The sequence below is a fragment of the Larimichthys crocea genome, chromosome VII (assembly GCF_000972845.2).
Source record: "Larimichthys crocea isolate SSNF chromosome VII, L_crocea_2.0, whole genome shotgun sequence".
Lineage (NCBI taxonomy): Eukaryota > Metazoa > Chordata > Actinopteri > Sciaenidae > Larimichthys > Larimichthys crocea.
Window position 1 is genome coordinate 28,126,280 of NC_040017.1, and position 21,858 is coordinate 28,148,137.

Genomic DNA, 21,858 nt, shown 5'->3' on the forward strand with positions numbered 1-21,858 from the left:
TTCCTCAGCCGAGTCGACCTGCAGGCTCTTCGTCTTCAGGGGTGAGATTATTATCGACTCTGCTGATCTTTGACGAGGTCCGAGCCTGGAGACTGCACATCATACCTTTCCACTGGTTTGACTGTGAGATAAATGAACGCACCTTGAGGCTTGACTACTGCGATGCTCGCCTCCAGCTTGTACAGAAGACCAGTTTTGGCTGTCTGTTGGGTTTAGAGTTGATTTTAAGATCCTCGTGCCAGCCGACTCCTCCTCGATAAAACACGCCTGATCCGATCCGCCTTCTCTGGATCGTCTTTTCAAAACGTCTTTTCAGCCTTAGCTTTTATTCACGGAGCCTCAGCGGCATTACTGAATGTACAGATAATGCATTCAGTCAGCATGTTTGACTGTAATAAGGTGGATTACTGCATAAAGGTCATTTATTCTGTTTAACACGAGCAGAACTGTGTCGGGTTAATGAGATATGTTTGAATGTAACAAGGAAACATTTTGACGGTTTGCAGCGTGGAGTTCACCGCACAGACTCTGATGAACATCCTTTAACGAGGGAGCGAGTCTCCAGATCAATTAAATTTATTACAGCTGTGTTCAACTGTGTTTGTCACTAACAGATTGGTTTGTCATCATGACAGACATGTTACATGGCGGCCCTGCAGCTGAACACATCCGACATCCGCAATCTAATTGAAACTGCGGAAATTAATAAAACATAATGTGACATGCCTGGATTTAATAAGGCGGTTCATTAATTAACGTGTCGGTAACATGTTCAGCAGGAGTGACAGCTGAGACTGAATGTTCTGTGCAAGCCAGAGTCGTGTAACTTCTCCTCAAGAGTCGACTTAACTTCTCCCGGACTTGCATTGGATGCACGTTGTTCGTGGTGTAGTTCAGCCCTCTGTCTGAAACCTGTCAGAGAGGCAGCGTAGTGTTGACGGCTCACACGGCTGCTCTCTCTCTGTGGAAATAATGGCCTTGAACTTTGTGTGAGTTTTTGTGAAAGGCCCCGTTACCATTTCCAAATATTACGTGACCAGCAGCCGGCGGCTGTGTTTTAAGACTTTTAGTGCAGACACCATGCAGTGATGAAGACCTCGAGGTCAAAATGTTAATAAAGGAGAGAAGAGTTTTTCCACTGGGACCAGCAAGTTTTACAAGTACTTAAAGGTCCAATGTGTCAAATCTAGGAGGATCAAGTGGGAAGAACTTAACTTTTATATGTATGTATATATATTAACTCATTATGAGCCTTTTATATCCACAGCCAGAAAACCAAACGCTGGCTCTACAAAGGACAAGCCATGAAACTCAAGGAAAGTGAAGCGAGAAGTGTTCAGTTGGTTCTAAGGTCTACAGCTTCACCACTAGATGTCACTAAATCCGACATACAGTCCAGCAGTCAGCAGCATCGCTGCGTTGTCGTCTCCAATAATGTAACTGACAAAAGTAATAATGACTTAATTAAGGACAGTCCAGCTGCTATAAACAGCCTCACCTCGACACAGCAGATAGGTTCATAAAGTAGAAAGTGGAGAGTCAGATAACAACGTCAGACTCTAAAAGTCATATCAGAAATGGACAAGTTGGACATGCTATAGTTGTGGGACTGTCCTGAGGGCCTGTCTGCCTCTGCTATCTTTACTTTTAAAATAATATATATACAATAATATATAATTTCTGCCTTTTTGAGCAGGACAATGAAGTGAGACGGGAGCGATGGCTCGTGATAAATCCTGAAAGCAGATCTCAAACTCGCGTCACCTCAGGTGATGTGTGACTTTGACTTTTTCATCCACCTCAACTTAAGTTATAGATCGCTGCAGTGCAATTAATCTGTCCGGAGGCTGGAGGCGTCGTCACGGCCCTCAAGAGGACCGGCGCCCGGACAGCACCGTGTACACTTCTGTACTTTTGACATTTTTATGAAGTTGCAAGTCTTTGCAGAGAGGCTTCTTTTAATAAAATAGCAAACAGTAAGGAGTGATGAAGCTGCCGGGACGTCTTTAATCCTGCACACAGTCAAATGTGATTTAACTGCCGTTCTGGTGACGGAGAGCTGGAGCCAAACTTGTGACTGAAAATGAAACATTATTGAACGCAGCTCACAGGACTTCCTTCAGCCGGGCGTCTCCTCCCGCTGAACCACGACCTCTGACCTCTGTGGATGGAAAGACATTCAGCTTCATGGATCAGCAGTGTCTCCATACATCACTGCACACCTGCTGGTTCAGAGGCATTCAGCTGAGAACGGCTCTGCTTTAACAGTATCGTGACATTTTGATTAAACGGGCTGGTAAACATGGTTGAATTCTGCTCGCACACAAACCTTTGTCTCCAGGTGAATCCAAAGTGGCTGGATTTAGTGTTTCCACCTGAAAAATGTTGAGATGTTAAACGGAGGTTTATTGTGATGCGACAGCTGTTTTCCTTCCCGTGATTTATTGCACCTCGACTGCAGCTGCTAAGGTGGAAATATTAGCCTCCAAATGTGACGCTTTGATTCCTTATTTTGACTCAGAGAGACTTCATGCCGCTGCACAACAACAACAACACACACCTGTAGAGGACAACAGGTCCTAACACCTGATGCACTGTGTCCAAAGACATTTTAATCACATTTACTCCCCAGACTTTGTGTCAGATGTTTTCAGTTGTGCTCACATGCTTGCTGCACATGGTGTTGTAGTCCGATGCCACTGTGGGTTCTTCAGAGAGCGATGACGTTTTAACTGTTTTACTTCAGTTCACGACACAGTCACACCTCAGTCGGTGTCGTTCGCAGACGAACTTTCTGTTTCATGCTGCCGAAAGCCGCGTGGCGTCTCTTCGTGTCGTGTCTCTCTCCTTTCTCCAGGTCCTGCACGCTACTGTGTTAACAGGAGAGCAGGATTAGCTCATAAGGATACAGGTGTGTCAATCACTCTCACCTGGCGCTGCTCTCCTGAGCCGCCTCCTCCACACATCAGTTTATGAATGAAAGTCTGGACACCTTTGACTCCTGTGATGACATTCCACGCCGCATCTTTTTTCTGATGTGAGGTGTCATCAATGATTACACCTGAAAACCCCTCACCTGTTGACTTCAGGTCGGCCCCGCCCATTATGACGTGTTCTTGTAATGAAACTCGATCCGCGGTGAACACGGAGTATTTTATTTTGAAAATAAATTATTTTGTATTTTGTAGCTGATTTCCTTCCCTGCACAATCTGCTCTGTGCTGAATTTATGCTCCGTGAACAATGTATGCAGTGTAGTTTAGGGTTCAGAGAACATCGCCTGCCGTTTGTCTAACACTCTGTGATAAAACAGAACCCGCCTCTTCCTCTCATTAGAATTCATCAGAACATCACTGCGTGTTATCATTCCCCTCTTTCCAGTGCTAACTTCCTAATGGAATTAACACTTTAATTAGCTCGACTGTGTGAGTGACTCATCACGCTGCGATCTGTTTGTGTGAATGCAAACGAGGGATGATCTCGACGAGGCTCGTTGGAAGAACAAAGCTTAATTAACTTCATTAAGAAGGAAAAAACATAACCGCGGTTTGTTCCATGAATCCTCAGCATCTGTGCAACATGTGTGTGTGTTAAAGAGGTTTGGATGTAGAGTCGGTGTGTCATCATGTCCCATCGTCGTGCACTCGGTGTGTGTGAGAGCTGCTGCAGGAAAACACAGGAAAGGAAATCTAGAACGAGCTCCAACAGAAGGAGCCTCATCATTCCTCTGCTTCAAAACCTCCGAGACTGCAGCAGCTCACTGCAAGCAGCAAGTCATTATGAGAGAGTGCGACACACACACACACACACACACACACACACACACACACACACACACACACAGCAAGGAGAGTCATTTGAGGAAGTACTGTAGAGGTCCTGCAGTGGCTGTTCTTTTCTTAGGAGATGGAGTGTGTGTGTGTGTGTGTGTGTGTGTGTGTGTGTGTGTGTGTGTGTGTGGGTGTGTGTGTGTGTGTGTGTGTGTATGTGTGTAAAGCTGTCAGTCGCTGTGTCGACTAACAGTCGTCGAGCTAATTAGCCTCTTGACACAGAGCATGATAAGAAAGAAGACAGAGAGAGAGAGAGAGAGAGGAGACAAACACTTGAGATGCAGAGACACAGCTGCACATTTTAGGATTTGATGGGAAGAAAAAACCCAAACTGGTTCTGGTTCGGCTCAGGTGGAGCCGGCTGTGGATGAACGTCACTGTCACAGGAAGTGTCTGAGGGACTGCAACATAGAAAGAGACTACGTCCAGGTTTTAGTCCAGTATGTGACCGTGTCACGATGTTGCTTGTTTCTTCTAGCAGCACCATCACCAGCAGCGTCGTCGTGTTTCGAGGTGGAGGTTCTCCGCCCGTGCTGCTGCCATATGTGGCGAGCTGGGGGTGAGAGCGTGTCATCTTGTGTCATGTTGTGTCTTGTCAAGTCGGCTCACGTCAAGTCTCCGCTCACATTCACGAGGACTTCAGGAGGTCCAGCTCGTCCAGTTGGACAGATTGAAGCTTCTCAGCTCAGACGTCATCACTCTGTTCGTTCGTTTGGATAATTACAAAGAAAACAGATGAAGAAAAGTTGAACTTCATTATCAGCAGCTCATTTGCATTTTCTACCTGAGCTGAGCTGACAGCGACATGATGTGACATCAGGAAACTAAAGTTCACCTCCATCAGCTACACCTTCTTTAATGAACCACAGCACACGAACACACACCAAGGACCGAGAGCGGAGGAGAGAGGTGGAGGCTGATGGTTGTTTTTGTCATTTAGACCAGATGAGAGAACAAAGCAGAGGCGGGTGGTGCTGTAGGTGGTGTCATCTGATGGAGCGATGTGAAATCAGTGGTCAGGTTTTTCTTCTTCAGATGAATCCGAGCAGATTCTGTCTCACTCGAGCTGACGGCTGCAGAAACTCCGTCACTGCTGCTCCAGTTGTTCGTCTGCAGCTTCAGTTCATTCGTTCTCTGTGGCAGCTTCATCACGTCTGGTTTTACGGCGCCGTTTCCCCCTTTTGGAGTTTAAATTAAAATAAATAAAACTTTATTGTCAGAATAACTTCAGTAGTTACGTCCTCATCTTCTGAACATCATAACTCTTGTTTGACCTCGTGTGCTCAGTTTGTCCTGCAGCAGACTGTGACTTGTTGGATCACAGGAATGCTGCTGCTCTGTGAATCTTTGAGCATGTTGCATTGGTTAATGAACGTATGAGTCTGTGGCTCATCATGTGACTCAACATGCAACAAGATTATTACAGAATTCATAAGAAAAGCCTGAAGAATAAGTGAACACTGAGCTGATCGTGCACAGACTGTTTCTTGTGCTGTTCACTTGTTCAGATATTAACGTGCAGATATGATCGTGTTAAGAACAGTTTTATGAGAGCGCTGCAGCACAAAAGCTTTTTATCTGCACAGTCATTCTTTTAGGATTACAGAAACATTATATCCTGAACTCAGAGTCCTAATGAGCTCTTTGACTGCGCAGAAGACCCGACGCGTCCTCATTTAGATTCTTTCTCTCTGGTTTTCATCTGAGAACGGGAACTAAAGTCGAAATGATCCTGGAAAATTGACTTAAGAAATGCAGAGTTGTGTCAACAGCCTGCAGAGTATTACGCCGTGTGGGAGGAATGTTAATTCATAACTCGAGGCTGTTTTACTCTCATTCAGTCTGATACTGTTTCTGGAGACGGGACAGAATATCGAATTAGATAAAAGACTGAAGGAGTCGACTCCCTCTGTCGGCCTGAAGAGGAACCTGCAGAGGAACCTGCAGAGGAACCTGCAGAGGAACCTGCAGAGCGTTTGTTAACGTATGGACTGAAGGTATCAGCAGCTCGGCGTCTGTCTTTCAGCCTTTTATTTCACCAAGCTCTCACCAACCACTAAAAGTCAGTCCCACATTTACTCTTGTCCGGCGGCTTCTTGCTCGCTCACTCTCTCCTTTTCTCTTCTTAGCTTCCTCCGTCAGCGTCCTCTTCACTCTCTTCTCCTCTGCCATCATGTCCATAGAGGCTGCTGAGCCTGAAAACCTCTCCTTCTTCTTCTTCTTCTTCTTCTTCTTCTTCTTCTTCTTCTTCTTGGTGCAGCTTGCAGCAGTTTAGAAGATTTGAGTTGTCTCAGACCAACATTCGGAGTTCTCTGATCGTGAAGAAGGCGATAGGACTCTGCTGTCTGTCCATCTCAGCGTGTCTGTCTGTTAAAATCTTGTTGAAGTTAAAAACCCGTCTCTCTCTGCCGGGTCGGTGTTCCGAGCGGGCCTGCGGTCTAACAGCGTGTTGAAAAGCTTCGACCTGGCCGAGCGTCGTCCTGAAAACGCTCGATGTAATGAGATGTGTAGTCGGCGGCGAGGTGTTGTAGCTGCTGTTGTGTTTGCCCTTTTACTACACTAATAGACATGGTGGTGTGCCGGGCTTTCCAAAAGCCTCCAGCGACACGCTGAATGCAGAACAGTCCATTACCGTACACCTCCCTCGCCTCATACCTCCGCTCGTTCACCGCGTCTTCGCGTCTTTTATTGTGTTTTCTTTCCCTCCCTGTGCTCGTCCCTCGCTCCATCTTCTCTCCTCCACCCTGAGCTTTCTCCTCTTATCTTTTCTCCTTCTCCAGCTGCGCTCTTTCCGCCTCAGCCCGCTCGGCTCGCTGTGCCAACATTATTTGCAGTACAGCTGGAAACCACACACACACACACAAACACACACACACGCACACACACACACACACACACACACACACACACACACACACATGTCTGCATGTTTATTTGAACGTTTTGTGTGTTTGTTTTTGTCCGTTTGCAGCCTCTTTACACTGTTTATGCCAGGTGTGTGTGTGTGTGTGTGTGTGTGTGTGTGTGGTGTGTGTGTTTGTGTGTGTGTGTGTGTGTGCTGAGGGATTTAACCAGGAGCGTGGTGGAGGTAGATGGCCATGCGGTGATAGAGGCGGTTGCCGGGTGACAGTCGGGAGTGACTTAGCGACCCGTCTCCAAATTACTTTCTGGGAAGAAGAGAGCTTAAGATAGTTCTTACTTATCTGTGAGAACTCATGGGGGAGGGAGGAGGAGATAAGGGTGGAGGAAGGCGGAGAAGACAACATTTTTTGGAGAGCAGCGGGAGGAAACGTGGAGATCGGGTTATTAGTTTTACCCAGAAAACGTCATGATCCCACACGAGGACAGATTCACACTGAACACCGCCCGGACCTGCTCGGCCTCCAGCTGTGACTCCACGCTCAGCATACAGAGGAGGTGGTAAGATGGAGGCTTGTTCAGGCACGTAGTTCACAGTACGAGTCAAATCAGCACCAGGACGCCTGCAGGAGGGTCCAGATGCAGCTCTAAAGAACCAGACAGTACACTTCTGTGCAGTATTCTGTGTACCTCCTGGTGTAGTACTCTGATCTGAGCAGGGTGGTGCTGTCTGAAGTCGAATATGTCGATGTGAACTCCGTCTACTTACAGACACCATTCACCTCCAACCTCTGTGTCTTGTGATCCTGAAAAATGATGCAAAACCATAAAGAAGAAAAATGATCCTGAAATAAGACAAAGATAAAAGTCCCAAATAATAAATATAAATATTTTTATCTTTCCTGAACTCGTCGATCATCTCGCGGCCTCTGAGATTCATCATGTGACCTCTTTGTGGGACCCCGACCCTCAAATTGGGAACCACGGATTTCCCTGATAAAATAGTGTCAACACACACACACACACACACACACACCTTTTAACACTGACAGATGACGAGCAGGTACGTGTCCTTGTTCTCACACACACACACACACACACACACACACACACACACACATTTAACCAAGTAAATACACGTTGACATTGACTCTGATGAATGTCACAAACACACACCCACTATCTGTCTTACACACCTCCATGTACACACACACACACACACACACACTGACAGACGCTGACAGATGGCGTCTCTTCGGACGGCGCGCGGTGACGGAGGCGACACCTTGCACGCCGTCTCCATGGCGAGGGGGCGTTGCCCGGGGAAACCATCTCATGGCTGGAAACTGAGATTGAGTTTCCTCCTCTCTGGGATGACAGATAACAAGACCCTGGCAATCAAACCGCGGCAGGATCAAACGCTGCACCATCCGTCAGCGCTGACAGCCGACTGCAGGCAGGCGGGCCGAGGATGGACGAGCCCTGCTAGGAGACGAGGACGCAGAGGGTAGCAGAGGAGATAAGGAGACAAAGTGAGGGAAGAGCTGTAGGCGCCAAAAACGGAGACTGACGTGGTTAAATTGAGTGAATGCATCGTGGTCGGGTCAGGGTCAGGGTTTCGATCTAAGGCCGCCTTAAAGCCGCCAGACTCCTTTGACAAAAACATAAAATGACCTTGCAGAACACGGAGCGGCCGGTCTGCAGATCGAAGGACTCTCGTGTTCTGTCAGTTTGAATGTCTTCAATCAGTCACATAACGCTGCCCTCGTCCACAGCAGGACTCAGTCATCACTCTCTCAAGGCTTCATTGACAAAAACTGTAATTTCTGTTGTTTGCGTTGCTGTTTGAACATCTTGATTCAAACCCTGCTTTTGTCTGGTGAGCAGAAACTGACTCACTTCAGTTTTCCATCAGAAAGGACTCAGGATGCTGCAGGAACTCAGCTGGGCGAGCGTGCACCGTGCATGCTGGGTTCAATCCCAGCATGTGACCTGTCTGTCTTCAGCTGTGCTGTCAAATAAACGTGATTAAAAAGGGCCGTCTGACTGTAAGTGTAATAAAATGTAATAAAATCTGTTTTGTTGCTGCCCTCTTAAAGTAAAATGACAGTTTAGCTTCATGCTGGTCTTCCAAACAGAAGTACCTCTGTTACTAACCCTTTATGACGATCACGTTTATTTATGCAAAAACAGACGAACTGAAGACGTGAATGTTTTTTAACAGAGGGAAGTCTTCAGGTCAACTGCAGGCTTTTATTCTGAAGGGTCACTTAGCTGAAGAGCAGAGAGTTTTCTGCTGTCAGGTGTTTCCTCTCTTCCTCACCTTCAGAGCTTCACTGATTGGTCACTTCTGTCTCGGTGTGAAGGTGCAGCTCTTCATGCAGATGTTTCATGTTCAACAGTTCAGAGAGCGTGATCCAGTTTGTTTGTGCAGATTGTGTCGTTACAGTGTGTGATCGTTCAGACGTCATAAACAGGTTTTTAACAGAACTCCGTCTGCAGGGACGTGGTTTGGGAAGTTTACAGACCACAGTGTGTGTGAAGTCTGGACTGGGCGAGATACAGAACCACTACCTGCTACTGTTTGCATGTGTAAATATTGCATTATTTGATCATCTTCTTTGAATAGAAACAGTCATAAATAATACTTCTGTCTGTAAACAACGTTACATCTTCGGTGTTTGTTGCAGAGATTAGAAGATTGACTCACTAATCTCTTCCGTCTTTCATGAGGTTAACTAACCCACGATGCACTGGGAATGACCCCTGAGCCCTCGTGTATTTAATGTTCAGTAAACAGATTAAAACATCCAAAACCATCATGGCCCAGTCAAACCAGTAACTTCCAAACAGGAGCTCCATCTCGTCGCGGAGGCTGCACGACGAGTTGTCGAGTCATTACCGTGTGATGGAGGTGTGATGTGCCGCAGTGTTTCCGCTCACAGCTGTTAGTGCTGACGCAGTGATGCAGGATTACAGGCCCTCCAATATCCGAGGGGTCCCAGGGGACGCGACAGTAACGGGTCTGCAGCGAAACATGACACACGGCGAGCTGACGGCGTTTGTGTTTGAGGAGCTCCTTTGTCTTCTTATGGTCACTCAGGGTGTTTTCTACAAACACACACACACACACACACACACACTCAGATCATGTTTCCCAGCATGCTCTGTTGATTAAAGCTGCTGACTGAAAAAAAAAACATCTGCTCATCGACGTCCAATCAATAGAGAAACCTGATCTGATCAGGAAGGAAGCTGTGGAGACCCTTCACACGTCTGATCGCTGTGAACGTCCAAACCTCCAACGTCTCGTCTCTGAGATCCACGTGGGACTGATCAGAACCTGAGAGAAGTGGTTCAGTCCAGATTCATGGCCAGTTTGTCTCTTTTCATGAATGTGAAAGAAGACGTAAGACGTCCACATCTTAATTTTCTGTCTGTTTTTCTCGGCTTCACCTTCACTCACAGATTCCAGCTCATAAAAGCTGAGTTTAAAGGTTAGTTCACGTTGTTAGAGGTGTTGGTGTCGCAGACTTAGGACGAGCACGGAGCTCAGAAATGTCTCGCTGTGGACGAGGAACCCCGACTGTTAGTTTGTGTTGTCACTGTGTGACATGTTGGTTTGGACCTGTTCTGAACCGTGTTCAAATTCAGTTTCTGTCAATGAGGCTTTGAACACAGTGATAACACCTAAAGCCTCTACAGTTTTTGTATTAATTAAATGACATGTAATGAGTTTATCAGTGATGCTCGTAGGCAGAGTCGGGCTTCACCTTCACCTCACAAACATGGGACAGTATCAGTAAAGTCTTCCTTTAAATTCTGCATCGCGGTGCATGTTGTCATTTGATCTGATCTCAGTATGGATCAGTCAGAGATCAGCTCAGTTTTTGTGTCTTTGAATCCGGCAGACGCCCGACACAAAAACTGTAACGTTACCTCACCGCACACAGAACATGAGTCTGGTGGCTTTGCAGAGAGCGACACTGTCAGAAAGTTCTGTCTGTTCATCTCATCGAGCAGCGAGCGATGACTTCACTGTGAGTTTAAGTTAAGCATCAGATCGATACGTACGCTGTCACAGGTTCAAATCCTCCTCACACTGCGCACACACACACACACACACACACACGTAAAGAAAAGTACAATTAGTCTCTTTAAATAAATCAATAAAGTGTGTGTGTGTGTGTGTGTGTGTGTGTTCAGTGTGTCACTGTTATTCCTGCAGAAAGACCCAGATAACACACAAACACACAAACAAACAAACACACACGTCGGTGCGTACACAGCAGGAGATTTGCAGCCCGGGGTCGTCCCTCGTAGATAATCTGTTAAATCCATTGTGCAGGATGTGAGTGAATGAACGCGCCTCATTACGATAATCCCTCCGCAACCTGAGACACTGATGTGTAAACACTCTGCGTCCGTCAGTCACGTGTCGTCTCAAAGACGAACAACTTCAGACGTAGAACTGATTTACATCCATCAGCCTCAAACTGTGACTGTTTCTCAGAAAGCTTTATTTTGAAAGTCTGACTGCATATTTATTGTTGTAGTCTCCATGACGTCCCCGCAGACTGTCTAAAACCTGGACGTAGTCTCCGTGACGTCTATGATCTAATGTCGTAAAACTTCGTGTAGCTCTTCATTAAGCCACATCAGCAGCAGATCAAGCTTCACGTATCTTCACGTATCTTCACGTATCTTCACGTATCTTCACGTATCTTCGTCTTCAGCCTGTTTGTGTTGTCTTCGTTTGTCTTCATTATTTGACCTGCAGCCGTTTTTTTTTACGATGGTCCAATAACTTTATGGTCTCATTAAATCGCCTCGATTCTTTTGACATCTCAACAAACCTCGAAGGTCTCGTTAGCGCTTTGTGGTTCCCCGCTAATAAAATTTTAAGCGTCGTGCTGTGGATCGTAAAGGGAGTGAAGCAGGTGGAGCTCGCTCGGCATCAGCACTTTGTTAAAGGCTTTAGTTTCATGGCTGACGTCTGTTTTCATCGCACACATTTTGATGCTCGAGAGCAGAAGTGGATGTTTGGCTTCGCCTCGCTGTGTTTCCTCCGTAGCCTTGTACTTTTTTAAGGTTGAACATTCATGAAACTGAAAGCTCGTGCTGCGATTTCACGAAACACAAAAACAGAAAACTACAGCTTTTGTGCCTCGGCAGCCTTGAGAGGGTTTGATTTTCCTTGAATTTGAGCCTGTGCAGAGAATAACACACCTTCCTCAGCCTGATTATAACTCTGCCGCTCTCGCTCAAACCGGCTTCATCTCTTTGTTCTCAGCCCTCCGTGCTGGCGGTGTCACAGCAGGACATACTGTAACCGCTCATTCCTCAAACCATGTTTATTGCAGGAGTGTCAGCTCCGCTGTAATTACAAGTGACACTTGACAGCTGCTTGTGTAACGTCGTCAGAAAAGATTTCTGCTGAACTCACCCCTGAGATTGAATCTCTCACTCTGAAGAGAGCAGCAGCTCTGACAGTCGTGCTGGCAGATATTCTTCTTTCTGAAGTTTACAGTCTTTCCCTGCAGATATATCATAATAAAAAACTTTAGTTCGACAAACATCCTCGTGAACTTCGTTGTCTTTATCAAACAGATTCAGGTTGGAGCTTAAATCTGAGTTTCATGAGTCAGTGTGGATTCAGTCTGCTCTTCTTGTATTGGTTTTTCTTTCTCCTTGGGCTCTGACAGGTTCGTTATCTTTGTGATGTTTGCAACCGATCATCATGAAAATGATGGTCATGTGACAAAGTCCCGTCATGAGCTGATTCTTACAGGCATATAAGAGTCATGATCGATGAACCTTCTCCGATCGCATCACCTCGAATGCACCGTTGTGCTGCTTCACACTTCACAACATCAGAACAATCGGATCTTTACCTGCTTCAACATGCTCCCCAGCTCCTGATCCAGGTCATCTGTACCGTCCTCCTGACGGGCCTCCCAGCCTGCACGGTGAAACCCTTTGAGATGATCCAGAACGTGGCGGCTCGCCTGCATGTCACCTCACTGATCATGGAGCTCCTCAGTCGACCTGCAGCAGCCACGTTAAGTTCAGATCTCTAACCCTGACTACAAAGCAGTCTCCGGTTCTTGAGCGTCCTCACACAGACAGATGTTACCTCCTCCTGGCTCTGCCACCCGTACGCTCAGGACAGTCCAAACTTTTCTGTCTATTGTTCCCCGTTGGTGGAACGTCCTACCAGTTCCTACAGATCAGGGGCGTCCCTCTCTACCTTCACAGACCTCCTGAAGACCTCCAGCTCTTCAGAGAGGACCTCCTCTACAACACTACAACAGCTGAGAAATCGATCCACCGCTAAAATTACCGAACATGTCCTCGTCACACCGACTGTCTCTTTGAATCAAGCATCAGCTAAATGTAGATGTATGTTTTCTGAAGCTCTCTCTCTGCTGCCTCGAGCTTCATCAGCAAACGTTCAGAAAACGAAGTGATGGAGGAGTCTGTGAGGTAAACATGGTGCCTTTAAAAAGATCATAGATATAACTAAAGATGTAGACTATAGACTGAAATCTGTTTTTCTGCTGTGCATGGAGGTCTGCGTTCAGACAGGAAGTCTTCCTCCACCTTCCTCCACCTTCCTCCTGACTTGACGTTGACCCTGCCCCCTGCTGTGCAGACTCCTGGTCGTCTGTGTTTCAGTCCCAGCTAATCTTCCCTCATGTCGCTCGGAGCCATGCTACAGCTACTGCTAATCTCTTAGCCTGCAGCATTAGCCCGTGCTAAGGCTAATCCCTCTTTGTGTAGCACCAGCTCTAATCCGCCGTCGTGTAGCCGTGCTAATGCTAATCCAGCTGTCAGTCAGACAGACGGGTAGAGAGAGAGAGAGACACCTGTCTGCTGCTCACAGTTTGTTTCTCACTTTCTATCAGACGACATCCTGCTCGTCTGTCTTCATACAGACATCATGAATTTATGCTCATGTAAATGATAGAAATGTTTCTTTCACTGTTTTCATCAGCTGCTGCTATGTTATTGTTCTTCTGGTTCATGCTTCAGTCTCGGTTCTTTAATCAAATAAAGAAGAACAAATAAAGTTCAGGCAGGTCAGTCACCTTTCCACCTGTCCTGGATCTGTTCACACCTGTCACCACTGATCTGTGCCGGGAGGAGCGTGAGCTTAAAGGCCATTGAGGCGTTTTTGCAATGATACTGATATTATTATCATCGTTCCTACTGTTCCTACTATCATCATTCCTGTCACTGTCACCAAGTGTTTGGTAAAGAATATGATAAGCACGATCTACATGGAAAAGTGTCATGAGATGCCTTCTGCTATGATTGGATGGTCTGTCTAATTACATCCAGAGGCGCCCAATGAGAACGCCTAGTGAACCAAATAGAGAATTTATGCTGCTGCTATGTTATTGTTCTTCTGGTTCATGCTTCAGTCTCGGTTCCTTAATCAGGGAACCAGACGAATCAAATAAAGTTCAGGCAGTCGCGGTCAGTCACCTTTCCACCTGTTCACACCTTTCACCACTGATCTGTGGCAGGAGGAGCGTGAACTTAAAGGCCATTGAAGCGTTTTTGCAATGATACTGATATTATTATCATCGTTCCTACTGTTAGTCGTATTTTTATTATGATAATAGTCGCAGTTATCATCGTCCACGATGATCCGGGAAGTCTTCGCTTGTCACTGTCACCAAGTGTTTGCTCATGGTGGTAAAGAATATGATAAATCTACATGGATCACGAGATGCCTTCTGCTATGATTGGATGGTCTGTCTAATTACATCCAGAGGCGCTTTGGTCTGCGCCCAATGAGAACGCCTAGTGAACCAAATAGAGAATTTGTTGGGGGGACTAAACAAGAAACTTTAAACAAGAAACACATTCAGAGGAACATGTTGGCTCGATGGTGTGTTTGAATAGTTTAATTAAACTTAAAATCAGATGGACTTTAGCTTTTATGTTTAAGTGAAACATTTATAATAATACCAAGAGTTTAAAAAACTAAATGATGTCCTGTCCTGTTGGACGTTTGCTCATCTCGATTCTTTCCTGTTTGTTTGCTTCCTGTTTTAGTGTCTTCAAGTTTCCCCCGGTGACTTTTCCTCCTCCTGTATTCGTCTTTCTTATTCTGCTCATTTCTCACAGACTCTGTTGTTGTTCTGCCATTGTCCGTCATGCTGTGTTCTGAAGCCGTTTAGATTTAGTTATCTAATTCAGTTCCACCTTATCGTCAGCACTTTTCTTTCTTTTCAAGCCGCAGTTATTACAGCTCGCCTTCTTCTGTCATTTATCTCAGCGGCACAAATTGTCTCTCCGCTGTGTTCTTCTGTTGTCGCGGCGTTTTATCACCTTGTTTAATTACCATACTTGTATCTTTTATGTCGGTGCGAAACTAAATTAACCAAAGTAAACAGAAGTAGTACCCGCCTGCAGGCCTGGAGCCAGTTCAGGTTAATAAATTTAGAAAATGGGATTTTTCAAATGTCTGAGAGAAACACAAATTATATATGTTTGCCAGAGCATAGTCTGTGATGTAACTATTCCTCCGAAAGACGAACAGTCACCTACGCTACACCCACACCACTCTGACATCAAACTTAGAGAAATATTCCACCTTCAGGCGCTTGGTTGGCGCTGTGTTATATATCATCAGACTGTGATGTTCGCTGTGTTCCAGGAAGAAATGCTCTCCATTATTTATTTATTTCGCCGTGCCTGCTTTCCCTCAACCTTCATCGTCAACTTCACTTCTTGCATTTCTCCCAGAATGCCTTAGAGATATCGAACATGAACATGTAGGTGGACGGAGTGATGAGGTGCATGAGAAAGAAAGAGCTGAGGAAGGAAGCGAGAAGGAGTCATGCTGCACATCCAGGAAGCTGCAGCTCTGCTTCTTCTCTGATATGATCGTTGAACAATGCTGTAAAACATCACGACTTCTCCAGGACGTCCAAAGACCTTCAGCTCATGTTCATGTGTAGTAATCTTCAGAGCTGGGGCTTTTCAAACTTTTTAACTTTTGCAGACAAATTTCCAATCTTGGCATAAAATCTTGAAATTTTTGCTTAAGTTACGTCGTGCTCCCGTCGTCTCGATCGTTTGGTGTAAGATGGTCATAAAACTCTGTCAGAGCCTGTTTATGTCTTAATATGTTGAATTTTAGCATATTTTATCGGTTCTTAGTCTAGTGACGCTGAGTCACATGAACAGTGTCAACAACCAATAGGAGCGCCATCAGGTAGTAGGCGACAGTAGAAAACATGGAGGAGACTCTGGCTGATGTCTTGGTTCTGTTGGACTCTGACGTGTCCTCACATTTGTCTTGTAAATCGTGACCCTGTGACTTTTGACAAACTGTCTTTAGATGTGAGAGGGTGTCACACTTTACTCTTTTCAAAGTGTTCTAGCGTACGGTCAGCATTTCTTAAGAAACACGTCTTGTTTATCTGTTGAGGCTTCAGAAAACTTCACGTTCTCTGATATAAATATATGTTGGAGTAACTCTAACTCATTTATTTTGACTGACAGCCGAACATCTGTATTCAGGGCATCAGTGTAGGTACTTAAATATGAATTTGGAGGATCCTTGAAAATTCTTGACCTTGCTAGTAAGTAAATCATGAAGCGCCTTTTAAAACCAGTTACAAGGTGCTGTACGATGCAAACATGAGAAAGCTAAGGCTGGAAATAAAAGTCCAGCAGGGTCGCCTTTGGTTTTAAGTCTAGACGGACCTCAGAGGTCCCACTGTCAGCTCGGAGGTCGTAGAAACTAGCAGGTTAAAAATTGTGTTTGAATGTCAGGTGGCAAAAACTGCCCGTTTCCTGAAGTGCACGGTTTTGATCAGTGACGGGAATCAATTGGTTTCACTCTTTTCTTTCACCTCCTGAAACAACGAGGCGAGGTGAGTGAAATCAAACTGTCCACTTCAGCTCAATGGACCGGAGTGTCTTACTTCAAATTGCCACGATTCCCCCGGGACTGCGTGTCCACTTTCAAGTGTTGGAAATAAACCCATCCTAAACATGTAATGTGTCTCACTTAGACCAGTTTTGGAGAGTTTGAATGGATTTTCGCTGAGGTCAGATCAGCTCACACTTTAAGTGCTGTGAAGGAAATTATAAAGTTCCTCTGTGGACTCTCTGACATCAGTGAAGTGTAATTTAGCACCTGGAATCCTTTTGAACCGATGATTATGTAACTTTTTAACTGAGGAGTCTCGACAATGTTTGACGTTGAAATTTGGATTAATTCTCAGTTGTCTGCAGTGTAAAAGCCTGCTTCAGCATTGTTACTGCCAACATTAGCGTCTCCATAAAAACTAGCGCTGGCTGCACACTTTCTGGATATGTTGAGGAAGTTTGAACAAAGGACGAGAGGCAGAGCAGCCTCGAACAGAACAGAGGGCAAAGGAGAGAGGGAGGGAAGGAAGTGACAGGAGGGACAGATGACGGAAAGAAGCTGTAAGAATACTAATGAATTAATGATGCAACATGTTGACATTTCTTTCTTTCTCCCTTCCTTCCTACCTCCATCCCCCTTTTTTCTGCAGGTAGGAGGGTGCCCTTGTTAGCTTGTCATCCTGTTGTAACCCCGAGGCCAGTGATGTGACTCGAATACCAATTCACTACAAAAGGACTTTTTACCTGAGGACTCCCCAAGAAACTCAGGTATGTCGTCTGTAGTGAAATTCTGAATGTGTTAATCCTCGATGTGGTCTGATTGTGTCGTTACAAATGGTGACCAGCAGAGCGGGAAACAAGCTGACGAGTGTTAAACGTTTAATGTTTGGAGACCTGTCAGCTAATGTAAAATACTTAAGCTGAACGTTGAATGATGGCGGGTAATAAAGGACACGTAAAGTAATCAGTGGTTCATATTCTTTGGTGTAAAGGGCAGAAATGTCATGAGCAGTGGATGTTTGGATAATTTGGGGAACATGGTAAACGGTCTGTACTTATATCTCCTTTCTAGTCTTCTGACAACTCAAAGCGCTTTTTTACGCTACACATCTCATTCACCCAAATCACATACATTCATTGGTTGCCATGCAAGGTGCCAACTACTCATCGGTTTTTAGGAGCTATTCATATGCAGTTATGCATTCACACCCTGCTTTCAAGACCAATTTGGGTTCAGTATCTTGCTCAAGGACACTTTGACGTGGAGACTGGAGGAGCCGGGGATTGAACTGGCCGATCTTCTGATTAGTGGACGATCTACTCTACCTTCTGAGCCACAGCCGCCCCAATCAAAACAGACGCTGTAGGTAAACCTCAGCATCAGTTTGGCAAGTCAAATTAGCAACAATTCATATGCAACGTCTGATGGAAGTTAGCGATAATAAACCTGCATGATGTGTTTAGACTTTGACTTGAATTCTGTTCAATTTAGGAACACAAACACAAACACGAACCAGCAAACCAACTGTAATCAAAAAAGACGTCAGTGTTGACTTTTGGATTGACACAAAGGACGAATGTCCATCCACCCAAACCTCCTCCACACGCCGACTTCAACGTTGCATCAAAACATCATACAAGACAAGGCACGTCTATAAATGACGCTACAGGGAGCACAAAGAGCGTCAGAGTTTGAAGCTGCCATATTTCATGAGTTGGTGTTCAGTCCACTTGTCCTGTGGCATCGTAGTCTCTTGTGATTAGTTTGATATGATGAGATCATGTTGATACTGAGGAATGTTACATTTGTGGATAAAAGAAAACAGAGTTATGCCTCCACATTATGTTTTACTGTTCATACTTCTTGTTTTAGAAGTGTGTTTTGCTGTGAGTGCTGTGCTATTGAGGCTGGAGCAGCTCTCACTTTATTGTCTCTATAATACATTTTTATGGCTCCAGGACTAATGGAGCCCAGTATGAATACAGAGGTGGTTTTCTTGCCAGGTTTGGCTCCTGGCAATCCTGCAGCTGAGTCAGCTAGCTTAACCTTGCTGCACAGCTAGCCGAGCTAACGGCGTGGGCACCACGAGGTGCTCGTCCTGCCAGATAAACTCCATCAGGAAACTCTGGACCGAATTCCCTGCCCGTGTCTGTCCGGCTGAGTTCACCGGGAGGTCGCTGAGCCCGGTTCCTCTTGCCTTACCTGCTAATAGCAGATAGCATTGGCAACTCTGTCCTCCAAGAGACTCACAGAGAGAAAACCAGAAAACATTTCCTCCATGAAATAAGATCCAGTTTCACCAGAATCAGTAAATTAAGTATGAAGTATTCCTTGGCTCCAGCGACGTGTTTCACTGGATGCAAAGTGAGTACACGACCCAGAGCGCCGGATGATAGATATCACCAAAATACCTAAAAATGACTTGTGTTGGTGCAGGTACTGCAGTATAGGTGAAAAAAACTCTTAAACATCAATTTGGACTTCATGTGAACATCAGGAGTTTGCACTCCTTTGGTTGACCTTTGACCCGCCGCTTGCACCGCCCTCTTCAGCCGTGATTTCCTGTGTCTATACCTGTATGTGTGTTTCTCTGTGGGTGTTTTTCTTTCCATGTGTTGTGGTGTGTGTCAGCGTGAGTCAGCACAGTTTGAAGTTTCTTTGAAGCAAAGCCATCGTACCCACACACACACACACACACACACACACACAGGCAGTAACAGTGTGTGTGTTTTCTGAATAGATGTAAAGGACGGGACAGACCTTCTGCTGACTCATGCACAGCTGATGGCAGTGGGCTTTATTCCTGCTGTGTGTGTGTGTGTGTGTGTGTGTGTGTGTGTGTGTGTGTGTGTGTGTGTGTGTGTGTGTGTGTGTGTGTGTTATCGCAGAGTTTAAGCCTCTGAACTCAACCCAACAGTCACATTAGTAGCTGTAAGATTTCACAACCACACTGTGAAGACAGGTGCTGCTCTCAGTCCCAGTGAAACAGGAAGCAGAGTCTGTTTACTTCCTCATCTTTACGTGTTACCTATGAAAACAGAACGGGTAGATTGGTGTTTACATTAGCCAACAGTGTGTGTTGGACTGCAGGGGTTGAGGGATTCTACCTCCCTGTGAACACGGCCGGACCGAACACAATGTCCAGCCAAGTAGTGTCCAGACTAACAGTGAACACAGCAACAGAACCTCTGAACCGGCAGTGTCCAGTCTAACAGTGAACACAGCGACAGAACCTCTGAACCGGCAGTGTCCAGTCTAACAGTGAACACAGCAACAGAACCTCTGAACCGGCAGTGTCCAGTCTAACAGTGAACACAGCAACAGCATCTGTCCGTCATAAACTCTGTAAATCACAGAATCTGAGCAGTCAGAGGACATCAGAGGGAAAAGCAGCAGATATATTGTGAATAAAATCTGATCCAGTTTGAATAAAGTTCTAAAGTTGCTTCTGTACAGTGAGGCCGGGTCACAGATGACTGTATCAGCCCTCACAGTCTGGATTCATCCTCTCTGCAGCCATTTCACAAACCAAAATGTCCTGGTAAACCTTCCTCTGTTGAGTCTTTTGAGCTAACTTATCCAGAGTGACTCACAAAGGCTGAACCGGTATAAGCTCCAATAAGCCGCGATTCCTGCATCACCCCGCAGTACAAGTGTCCACGAAGAGGAGCTGTAAGAGGATTGCAAAGGTCAGAGCTGCAGTGCACGGACAAAAGATGGAAAGAAATATTCCTGTGTCAATAAGAAAAAGCGTGGCGGGGCATGAAATGAGAGCTGAGAGATGAGAGTCAGGCCCATCTGAATGTGGCTCAGGTGCTAAAACTCTCACACATGGATCGCATTTTTATTTCTGGATGATTAAATATTTTTTCTTAGCCAAGAAAAATAATCCTGTCAAAGTTTTTGTTACATTATTGTTTCAAGGTTACTGCTCCTCACTTTTCTGAGTTATTCAACTTTATTTTTTTTAACTCCAGCCGATAAGAACGAGACTGAAAAGGACACACACACACACACACACACACACACACACACACACACACACACACACACACACACACACACCAACATCCAAACCTGCATTCAGATGAAACTAGAAGACTTCAAGGATCAACCAGACCTTATGAGTGGTTTTAAATATTTAAAGGTGAAATCTTGGACGTCATATCTTCATATTAAGAATAAACAGCTACTGCAATGCGGGAAAAAAAAGACATTTGGTAACAGAACATTAGTGAAAAACCAGCAAACGTAGATGGACCAGATGTTTTCAGCAGCTGGTTCAAAGATTTGTTTAACTTTGGTAATGACACTGAGATGAATTTCAGCTTTTAAGTTCTAACGAGGTTTAAAAATTCCAAAATTTCAGCCCTGATTTATCATCATCCATCACCTCATCTACATTCACGGTTCATGTCTGTCTGTTCGTTCGAGTCTGTGCATGGACTTTTCTTCTTTGCCAAGATCCAGGACACAAGAAGTGAAGCTGCCGTAGCTCTGTTGGTCTTCCCAATCTTTCATCCTGTCAGGCTTAAAGCAAAGCTCAACTTGTGCCTGTTATTTTCAATATCAGGAATCATTAAAAAGAAAACAGAGTGAAGGGAAACACCTCCGATTTCACACATGTGGATCTGGAGGAGCTGTTAGAACGTTCGGTACAGAGTCACAGGCTATCAAGATGCACTGTGGGAAGTGTAGGATGCATCATTTTAGTCTTGAGAAGAACCTGGACGTAGTCTCCGTCACCCACAGGTCTATACTGCAGCTTCTGGCTTCACTTCCCGTCCATGGAGGTTGGTGCTTGCTTCTAACCTCATGAAGGTGTGATCCTGATTGTCGCATCTCGACTCTGTCTCCGTCTTTGTCTTTTTCAGCCTCTGCAAACAGCCTGAAAATCTCCTGTGTGTTATATCTGCTGAGAATAGACCAGTGTGTGTGTGTGTGTGTGTGTGTGTGTGCGTTTAATCTCCATCTGATTAGCGCAGAACAAGGAAGATGAAGGAGGTCCGCTCTCAGCCAATCACAGCCTGAGTGTGTGAAGTGTGTGTGAAGAAACGTGATAGCGTCCTCCCAGAGAATCAGTCATTGGATACTTCAGATCCTTTTCAATTTTCTCCATCGTTTGGTTCGTCCATCTATCGGCGGTGCTCGCTGCACGCCGACCTTCGCTGGCAGTGAAGCTCCGCTGATGCCACACACTTTACAAAAACACTTGTTGGTTTTAATACGAACTGGATGGAAGCTGGTGCTCGAGTGTTTACGTTCAACTTAATGT

At 45.4% G+C, this 21,858-nt stretch overlaps 1 protein-coding gene across 1 annotated transcript in view; it reads left to right on the forward strand.

Moving 5' to 3' along the window:
• The window catches only part of LOC113746131 (leucine-rich repeat and fibronectin type III domain-containing protein 1-like protein), a 201,293-nt gene that overhangs the window by 49,067 nt on the left and 130,368 nt on the right, over window positions 1–21,858 (forward strand). Inside the window, 1 exon segment of the mRNA XM_074527724.1 lies at window positions 17,233–17,350. The gene's annotated coding sequence lies outside the window, so the exon portion shown is untranslated.